Raw genomic sequence first — 11,025 nt, 5'->3', positions numbered from 1 at the left:
CCCTGTCAGCATCGACCAGGCAGCCAGTTTCATGAGAGGTAAATAAATTTCCATTTTCTTTTAAGTACTGTATTTCTTGTTTCTTCATTATAGCAGCTTAACTTACCCTGATTAATATGATATTCTTGAGAGTGGCATAGATTTGAAAATTGGCTCTCTGTCACCTAGAGAACAGGAAGAGCCTGAAGACGTGGGTCACAAGAAACAACTAAGAAAGGGCTAGACCAGGGCACGTCTTAGCGGGAGGCAAACTCAGAGGGGCCACTGAAGTGGGGGACTCTGTGGAGCCAGGCAGGAAGTTGAATGAGGGCTTTTGTCATCCAAATAGGTGCAAGAGGAAGAGCCAATGAAGATACTTTGTGTACATAAAAATTTTGGTGGGGCCAATCAGTTACAATACTTCACAGAAAGGTAGTAAGAGGGGCAGAAATGGAGAAGAGGCAGATTAACAGGGAAAGCGAGGGGAGAAACTGATGAGAGATTACAATGTATTTAAAAAGAAAAGAGGATCCAAAAACAACTCAAGGCATGAGAGGCTAGGTGGCCACGCATCATAAAACTGTGGCGGCAACAGTCACTCAGAGCGAGCTGTTGGCCAGCAGAACGCCACACCGAACTCGGTCTTTCCCCTGTTAATCTGATATCGTGGTAGTACATTAAAGAGTATTTCTCCCCACACAGATTAAGATAATGATGGAGTGTTTGAAGCAAAAAGAAGAAGATAGAGAAATCAGGCTAGAAATGTAGAACATTACCACCTACATGGAAAGGGTAATGGCTGAAAATGCTGTTTAAAGAAATAACCACACTTTAAGTTCTGTTACATTTTAAGCTTAAATATTATATATTTCAATATCTATCTTGATAAAAGCAGCCTCTGGTACAGCTTTCTAATCATATATTTAGCATTCTCTCTTTTCACCTCTAAACTTCTTCAGAGGGCTCTCCTCGAACTTCTCCATCATTATTTTGATGTGCAGCTTTCTGGAGAAGCCTGGGGCCCAGCAAACCAATGAGGAGACTTCCAATTGGGGCTGTGATGAGGATGGACAAAAATGCCACTGTCAACACATCCATTCCATATTCTTCTAATTGTTTCTCTCCATGTGACCTTGCTGTGTCCAAGGCCACGGATCCTATTGCAGCCTGTAAAAGTTTAATGGTAAAGTTGGACACAGGCATATAAGACAGGCACATAGAAAAAAGGTGAATTATTTTATCATTTGCAAAAACAAACTGCTTGTTCTTTTGTTCAACTAAGAAAGTTCTTTCTTTCAAAGTGTACTGCAATTGGTTTTGGTATTCTGAAAATTCTCCTGCCCTGGCATGGGGAAGGGATGGTGATTCATATGTACTTAGTTGCAGAAGGCAGGGTTACAAAAATATCAGGCAAATATATTTCAAAACACAAGGTAAATACAGCCTCATGATATAATTGACTATAAGACGATTCTGTATACTAAATTCCTTATGAGTAAAGAAAGTCACTGGTCATCTCACTCTTTTATCTTCAGGAATCTGGAATTAAAAAAGAACAAGATGAAAAAGTGCAGTGAGCCCTGTGGCCGAGTGGTTAAGTTTGCATATTCCACTTCAGCGGCTGAGAGTTTTGCTAGTTTGGGGGTGGACATGGTACCGCTCATCAGGCCATGCTGAGGCGGCGTCCCACATAGCGCAACCAGAGGCACTCACAACTAGAATGTACAACTGTGTACTGAGGGGCTTTGGGGAGAAGAAGAAGAAGAAAAAAGAAGATTGGCAGCAGATGTTAGCTCAGATACCAATCTTTTAAAAAAAGTGTAGTGATACTTACTGGAAGATGGCAAAGTTTTAAATGAAAAAACATAAGAATATGTATTGCTATAGAGCTAAACTAATTGTTAAACATAAAGAAACCTGAAAGTGGTAGGCACTGTCAAAACTTGAAGGTAATCTTATTAGGTATTTGGTGAACTCTTTGCCTTAGGTCTTGGTGAAATGTTTTATTTAAAATTTGTCTACTGGGAAGTATTATGAAAACCTTCATTTTCTTTTAGAGGCAAAATGCCATATTAGTGCACTTGGGAAAATAATATATTAATCAATCTGGTTATTCCCTTATTCCACAAAACACAACAATGTTGTCCTCTAGGACAATGAATCAGAAGAGAGAATGCTGGTGTGGATGAGACACAATGGCAGAGACTACTAATTGCCCACAAATATCTGAATGCCCCTTTTCCCTTCTAAACTAGAACTCCTGAGTGTTAGCTGGTCACATTGCTGTCCAAACCAAGACTTTTTTTCATCCTTCTTTGCAACTAGATGAAGCTATATATCTAAGTTCTGGCCACTGAGAGGTGAGCAGAAGTGATAAATGCTACTTTTGGATTGTTCCCTGAAGAGAAATGGACACTTGCACATCATTCTTTTTCCCCTTCCCCCTGATGAGAAATGGTGAACTGATGGAAGGCACATGCTGAGGACAGTGTCACCCTGCCAGCTCTGGAGTGTCCATGCTGGACTGCTGGTGGGAGAGAAGGAAAAATCTATCTCACTTAGTCCCTGTATGTGAGGGCTCTTTGTTATTTCAGGTTCCTTGTACCATAACTAATTCAACATTTCAAGAAGTCTTGGCAAGAACTGCACTCATTACAATGTATATTTCTCTTTCAGTTCTCCGTTGTGTGTGTATGTTTTGAGGTTTGTAGGTATGCTGATTTAAAATATATTGTGATTTAAAATATATTTCTTACAGCAGGTCATGGACCAAAAAGTTTGAAGAACACTAATATGGAAAAAAACATACAAGAAAGTCTTGTTTCTTAGGCAGTGGCAAAAGAAGAAAAAAGAAAATTCCATACAATACTTGCTTCACAGTACATACATTATTCACCACATCCAAGATAATTTCTCCTTATTATAAATTTGCTTTGACAGCAGGAAAGTGCTGTCTTTCAAATTTTAACCTTTAGAAACAAATCTTTCAAACCAAAGCTACTAGAGTAATTATTTTGATAGTTACCTAATAAAGTTACCAGAAGTAGTGTAGAAGCTGGAGACACTGAGGGAGAAACTATTCCACTTATTGTACCATATAAACCTCACAGTATTCTTAGCCATTATGTCCCAGACATCTTTCAAAGTCTGATGAAAAAAAAACTTCTCTGGGATAATGCCCAAACCTATAGCCACACCAAATCTGGCATATAGTTACAGAGCATACACAACCCTCAAAGTTTCCTAAATTAAAAATATCTGATTTTCATCTCATGAAATAGAAATTTACATATTTAAATAATTGCAAAATAATCAAGGATGCAACAGTTAAATCTTGTTTGCTATAATTAGTCTGAAAATATACAATACAATCAGGGCTATTTGCAACAAATGATAATCTATACAGTTCTAATTTAATTAGCAATTATAGGTATTCTACCAAATGCATGGTCAATAATTTCAAGCACCTGTTAGTGCCTTGTTAGAGTGCACAAATTTTGGGTCATGTGATTGAGACAACTGACAGGAAGTACAGCTAGTTTGAAAAATTTAATATTAACTAATAATCTAGGAAATCAATAAAGCATTTTCTGAGTTGTTTCTCAATAAATCTTTCTCCATTATATATAAAGACCGAGGTTGAGCATAACTGATCATCAATCATATTGACAGTGAAGTATTTCCAAACACTAACATGGGCCGCGCTATTTCTGTTTCACTCTCTTCTTAGAAGACATCAAAACGAAAAATCTCTAGGTGATTCAGAGAGCTCTGACTGATGAAAATTCAAACTCTTCCCTCCCTCTACTACTGCTTTCTAGTAACATAGGGATTTATTGGATTTTCAGTTGTACCCTGGAGATCTAAAGAAATTTAAATGAGCCATCATATTAAAGGAATCAGCATACCAAAAATAAAACTTTTAGAGTAGATTAGTAAAAATTCTTTTCATAAATCAAACTTTAGTTACTTTTGTTCACCAAATTTGGACAAGCCCTCTTATTCAAAATTTTAAGGGATCATATTGAAATAGGAGTTAAGATCCATCATTACCTGGACTGTGGCCTTTGGAAGCCATGCAAATGAAATAAATATCTTTTCCTTTATGTTAAAACCAGCAAAACACACCATCAGAAATGTAGTCAAAATTCGTATCAGTACTGCAATACCCAGGGTGGCAACACAAAGGCCTGTAAGAAATACTCAATTTTTAGACATAACGAAATACTGGGGAAGAAATGGAATCTCCTGATTATTGATTCAAAATTCTATCAACAGAAATAATCTAAAAACATTAAAAAATTAAAAAGACAAAAATGATTAGGCATAATTTGTCAAAACATCAATATTAAGGATCAATCAGACCATTTGTTTAAAAGAAGGTATTTGCCCTAAATTAAAGCCAGAAATTAACTAAATATATTTGAATTTCCACAAAGGAGATTTGAATGTTATTTATCTTATGCTTTATAGCAAGAACCACACTTTTTCCCATGTGTTTATTTAACAAGAATTTATTAAACTATAACTACGCATAACAGAATTTGGACTAGGTTCTGATACCCAAACACGCATAACGTACAGACTTTGCCTCCATGAACTCCAAAGTCAGAGGAAGACAGAAACATAAAGAACCAAAAGGTGAGTGCAGTGTAAATATACCGGTAAGAGGGCGCAGAAGAGAAAAAACTTAATATTTTCATCAAAGTGGTTGAGAATTCTTTACAGAGGATAAGACCAGAGGTGATATTCAAAATATTTATCAGCAAGTATGGAGGCAATCAGGCAGTCAGAAGAGAGCTGGCTGGGCACTGACCAGTCAGAATAGACACTGGCTTCTACACCTGTTTCCCCATACTGGTGTGTGCACTGACTGCCCATCACCCTGGCTGATGTGTACAGCTACTTCGTTCAGTCCTTCAGAATCCTTTGCTGATAAAGGTAAGTTCATTCTGATTTGCAAAATAAGAGATTGTGACTAGGGCAAGGCAAGCTACCGGACCTGAGAAAGGCAAAGCTAAGGTGAGTACTAGGTAATAGGGTGGTTTTTGAAAAAGTAACATTTGTTGAGTGCTTGCTCTGTGCTAGGTTCTGTATTAAGCTTTAAATGCATCTCTTTACTTAATCTTTACAACCTGTGGAGTAATTATTCTCACTTTACAGTTGAAAAAAAATGAAGATCAGAAAGGATAAATAACTTTCTCAAGTTCAAGAGGCTGGTAAAACACCAGACAGACATTGCTTGATGCTCTATTGTGAATCTGCAACATGGTTTCTTTATGAAAAGGTTCTGTGGCTCTTTATTGGAGGGCATTTTTCCCAGCGTGGTAGATTTTCAAAAGTATTTGTTGCCTTAAGTACAAGATACAAAAGGGACGATCCCATTCCCAGGAGGGAGCAGTCTGGGGAGGATGATGAGGAAGCCTTGGACACACTGAGCCTCAAGTTTTGTGGGATTTACAAGTGGTGATGTCCAAGCAGCAACTGGCTATGTTGAATTCGAGATAAAGATTTTGCAATTACATAGTTTATAATCGAAGCCACTGAGTGTAGCTGAGCTCAGAGAAATGATACCCAGCGTGAAGTGTAGAAATCTTTTGAAAGAACTTGGAGGAAGAGCAGCACTTAAGCCATATATAGTGTAAAGGAAGACTCAGAGGGCACTGGAAAATGTAAAAATTCAACGTAAAAAGTGTTGTAAAGAGGTCAATAGCGTCCAATGCTGCTGAGAGATCAAGTCAAGTCAAGACTAACACGTATTTCGTGTATCCAGCAATACGACCGTGGTGAGGGCGGGGCTGGTTGTGGAATGGGGCAGAAGCTGGGCTGAAATGTTCTGAGGGAGGGCATGAGAGTTGAAATGGAAAAGGGGGACACAGTTACCTCTTTAGAAAAGTTTGAAAAGAGGAAGAGAGAGAGTGGTAGGTGAGGGGGGAAGTGAAATGAAGAAGGGATATATATATATATATGTATATATATTTATTCAAATTTTGACTGTGGTAAAATACACGTAAAATTTACCATCTTAACAATTTTTAAGTGTACAGTTCAGCAGCATTAAGTTAAACACTCACATTTTTGTGCAACCAATCTCCAGAACATTTTCATCTTGCAAAGCTGAAACTCTACACCCATTAAACAGCAAGTCCCCATTTCCCCGCCTAAACCCTGGCAGCCACCGCTCTCCTTTCTGTCCTTATGAATTTGACTCCTCTGGATGCCTCACAGGAGTGGGATCATGCGGGATTTGTCTTTCTGTAACTGGCTTATCTTACCCAGTGTAATGTCCTCAGGTTCATCTATGTTGTCACATGCGTCAGAATAGAAAGATACTATTTTAAGATAGGAGAGATTAAAATCTGTTTCAATTCTGCAGAAGAGAAAGCTGTGACAAGGATATCTGAAGATGTGTCAGAAAAAGGGGAGACTCTGTGTGAGATCTAGAAGGAGGTGGCAGGGATGGGATCCCTAGTATGGACGGAATAATACTGTGATGCAAGAAAAGAAGGAAATAATGAGTACAGGTCTTTCTTGATGTACGATGGGGTTACATCCTGATAAACCAATCATAAGTTGAAAGTCAACTTTAAGTCAAAATATTGTAAGTCAAAAATACACTTTGGGCTGGCCTGGTGGCATAGTGGTTAAGTTCGCACCTGCCGCTTCAGCAGCCCAGGGTTCCCAGGCTTGGATCCCAGGTGTGGACCTAGCACCGCTCTCAAGTCATGCCGTGGCGGTATCCCACATACAAATTAGAAGAAGACTGGCACAGGTGTTAGCTCAGCGACAATCTTCCTCAAGCAAAAAGAGGAAGATTGGCAACAGATGTTAGCTCAGGGCCAATCTTCCTCACCAAAAGAAAGAAAGAAAGAAAGAAAAAGAAAAAAATGCATTTAATACACCTAACCTACCAAATATCATACCTTAGCCTAGCCTACCTTAAATGTACTAGGAACACTTACATTAGCCTACAGTTAGGCAATCATCCAATACAAAGCCTATTTGATAATAAAATGTTCACTATCTTATGTAATTTCTTGAATACTTACTGAAACTGAGAAACAGAAAGGGTAGAAGTGTATGGGTCGTTTGCCCTCATGATCCTGTGGTGACTAGAGCTGCAGCTCACTGGCGGCTGCCCAGCATCTCGAGAAAGGATCATATGGCATATCGCTAGCCGGGGAAAAGATCAAAATTCAAAATTCGAAGTATGGTTTCTAATGACTGCATATCACTTTCATACCATGGTAAAGTCAAAAAATCCTAAGTCAAACCATCGTCAGTCGGGGACCATCTGTATACGTGTACAAATTAATTTTTGAGTATGGTACTAAAAGTCAACAGTTTTAATATGATGGCTTTTGAATGTATGAATGAATAAAAGAATGAATGAACAAACATTTCTATCCCATGGATACATATTATAGAACTGCCTAATTATCTTTAAAATTCTGGCCCTTGATCAGGACAAGCCTAGATGAACATTCTTATCGTTGGAAAAAAATTTTAAGGCCTGCATTTTCTTGATAGTAGTTAAGAGCGACACTTTTCTTTACAAGCAACAATATTTAAGGCATAAAATTTACTGTCTTAGATTGACAAACATTCTTTTCTAACCAACTGCTTAAAAGATCAGTATTAACTTTTTATATAATTGTGACAATGGGAACCACCAAATATAAACCTACTACAGATACTACAACTGAATATAAAAAGTTGATTTTAGCAAAAACACTACTTTGAAATTCTCACCCACAGTTTCTGGTCTGAGAGATGCAATAGATACCTCTGCTCCAATCAGTCCAAAGAGAAGGGGCTGGAAGATATCCCAGGCCACTGCAGTAATCTTTTCAACCTCTGCCTAAAAGAAACACACATACACATACAGGGATTTTTATTATGTGAAGTTAGAAGATCTAAGAATTTTACTAATTTGAAATCTGAGTCAATTTGACCTGAGATAGGCTTTATCTATGTGGCATCTATAAATAAGAAGGTAGCTAGAATACAGCAAAAAATTGCATAAAGATACTTCTAACAGTTAAGGTATTACATAAGGTGCGTTGGTGTTGGTTTGCAAAAGGATGTTAACTATAAAGAATCTCATCAAGTCATCTCAGGAGGACTTCGACTTCTGAATACATGATGTGTGTGTCCATAATACTTAGTATTACTTTATAGTTAATTTTCACTCAACAATATGATTAAAAGATCTTGTAATATTTATACATATATCTAGAAATGCACCTTATTGCTGCATAATAATGTATGATATGGAAGTACCATAGTTTATTCAACCATTTCTTTATTAATAGACCTTTAAGTTGTTTCCAATTTTATTTTATTATAAAAGAATACTGTTTATGACTATCTCAAATCATGCACAAAAATAAAATTCCGGTATAGTGAAGTGCTGTGCCAGTTATTAACTTACTGCCCCTCGGCTCCAAATCCTCCTTTCAATTGTTGCTCTGCAGAAGATGGAGCCAGGGGCTGGCCCAGTGGCCGAGTAGTTAAGTTCGCGCGCTCTGCTTTGGCGGCCGCGGGTTTCGCCAGTTCGATTTCTGGATGTGGACGTGGCGCTGCTCAACAAGCCATGCTGGGGTGGCATCCCGCATGCCACAACTGGAAGGACCCACAACTAAAAACACACAACTATGTACCGGGGGGCTTGGGAAAAATAAAATCTCAAAAAAAAAAAAAAAAGAAGATGGAGCTGGACCCTTTTAAGTCTTTCCCCTTTGCTAGCTGGACCATATTAAATTTTGCCACTAGAGGGCGCCCAAGAGCTACTCCAAGAGGAAGGCGCTCGTCTGGTTCGGTGGCTCCTCCTAGCAGGATGCTTCCGCACCGGGTCCTGCAGCCCGGGTGGCTTCTCCAGAGCCAGGCTCCTAGGGTGTATGGCGGCCAGCAGCACTCAGCGGTCAGCAGCTGCCCCCAGCCTCCTCCTCGGGTGATTTCATAGCCAACTGCCCTGGGCAACATACCACCCCATACACCTTTAGAGGGTAGATTTCCAGCAACTTCTGCAGGCAGGGTACCATGGTGACTTCTCTGCCATCCAGTGAACCAAGGCTCTAACAAGGCTTGGATTCTCAGCCCTGGGTGCCGAAGTAGGTGGGGTGGGGTGGGGAGGTGGAAGCGGATGCTGCATCTCAGCCCTAGGGGTTTATAGCTGCTATTCCTATATTCTTTAGGGGCCTCTTTACATCTTACAAGACAATCCCTAGTATGGTTAATAATAAGCTTTCCCTATTCCAGTTACTATATGGTTTCTCATTCCTTCTAAGACCCTAATTGATATAAGTACTAACTTTATAACACACAATACAAAAACCCTTGGAAAAGATTGACATAATTGACTAGAATAAAACGAAAATATTTTGTGGCAAAAGAAACCATAAAAAAGGATAGGTGACAAACCAGGGGAAAATATCTGTACTATGTGTAACAGAATAAGGAGCAATATCCAATCAATAAGAAACAGACATAGAACCTAATCGAAAAATGGGCAAGGCATACGCACAAGTAATTTGTACCAGAAGAAACACAAGGGCCAAAAAACATGAGATACTAAAACTCAGTAATCAGAGAAACACAAATTAAAATGATATACCATATATTTTTTTGGGGGGGGGGAGCCATCATATTGGAAAAAAACACTAAAAAGTTTTAATAATGTCTAGTATTTATAAGACTGTAAGGAAACTCAGCAATTGGTAGGAGAGCAAATTGATAATGCTTTTTTTGTAGGGCAATTTAGCAGTACCCTTAACAGTGTCTAAGAATTTACATTTAACAGATTTTTTCAATCAACTAATAAGAATCTATGTTTTTGAACGACATTTTAACATTTTTTTACCATTTTTACACATCTAAGGATCTATACTTTCATTTACGTACTCAGCAGTTTGACAAAGGAGGATTACCTCGTTTCCCTATTTTCTTAATTTTTGTTATTTCTGGTATGTTTATTAAGGTGAAGATTCTATTTCCTCTTAGTTTATAAATGTTTAAAGACACCGTATATGAGGGGTTGGTTGATTTATTTATATAGTTCTATTCCTATATCATTATAAAGTTATGTTTTCACATCGTAAGGAATCAGATCATGACTGAGGTTCAAATTCTGCCACACACCAACTGCAAGCCACTCGCCTCTCAGCACCTAATTTTCCTCATTTGTAAAATGAGAGGTTTACATTAGATAACGTCCAAGATCCTTTATCACTTAATGACAGTGAATCGTCTGCCAAACTAAGGTCCAGATGCCACCCTTCTACATATCTTTAAATTTTACTTTTTAATTTAGTTTTTAGAGTATATCATAGCTAAAGTTCAGACTTTAGCTGATATCCATAGTTGTAAAGAACAAAAATCAACTCCATTAATTTTAGGTTACTTAGCCTTCTGTTGCCATGACTAATGGCTTAACAGAAGTCCTCGAAAGTATTTCATGTACTGAGAACTCCAATGAAAGCAGAGGCATATTGAGTTTTCTCTATCAAATTGTTTTTATTTCTAAACTTGGACAAAGGCCACAATTTGGTTTTTTTTTTTTTCTCGCTGAGGAAGATTCGCCCTGAGCCAACATCAGTTGCCAGTCTTCCTCTATTTTGTATGTGAGCTGCTGTCACAGCATGGCCACTGATAGACAAGTGGTGTACATCTGCGCCTGGGAACTGAACCCAGACCACCAAAGCGGAGCATGCTGAACTTAATCACTAGACCACCAGGGCTGGCCCCACGATTTGGTTTTTGATTGTAATACTGTAGACTAATTTAATATCAGACATGGCCCGTATATATTGTAAAACTTAAAGATGAGAGAGGAGCCACAATGTACCTTCTTGTGGGTTTTTTTGTAACTTCAAAACTAAAATGAATCTGTTTATAAAGAAAATAGAGGGGGCTGGCCCCGTGGTGTGGTAGTTAAGTTTGGCACACCTCCACTTTGGTGGCCCAGGTTTGCAGGTTCAGATCCCAGGCGTGGACCTACACCATTCATCAGCCATGCTGTGGTGGTGACCCACATACAAAGTAGAG

General features: G+C 38.5%; 1 long non-coding RNA gene across 1 annotated transcript; it reads right to left on the bottom strand.

The window, feature by feature from the left end:
- Nucleotides 1-815: 815 nt before the first annotated feature.
- LOC139044042 (uncharacterized) lies at nucleotides 816-10,773 on the bottom strand. Its single transcript, XR_011501101.1, has 2 exons — nucleotides 4,033-10,773; nucleotides 816-1,146 (listed from the first exon to the last, which is right to left on the bottom strand). It is a non-coding gene; the product is annotated as an uncharacterized lncRNA (long non-coding RNA).
- Between the last annotated feature and the right edge of the window lie 252 nt (nucleotides 10,774-11,025).

The sequence above is a fragment of the Equus asinus genome, unplaced genomic scaffold (assembly GCF_041296235.1).
Source record: "Equus asinus isolate D_3611 breed Donkey unplaced genomic scaffold, EquAss-T2T_v2 contig_539, whole genome shotgun sequence".
Lineage (NCBI taxonomy): Eukaryota > Metazoa > Chordata > Mammalia > Perissodactyla > Equidae > Equus > Equus asinus.
The sequence above is the reverse complement of the archived record's forward strand: the minus strand, read 5'-3'. Positions and strand labels throughout refer to the sequence as shown.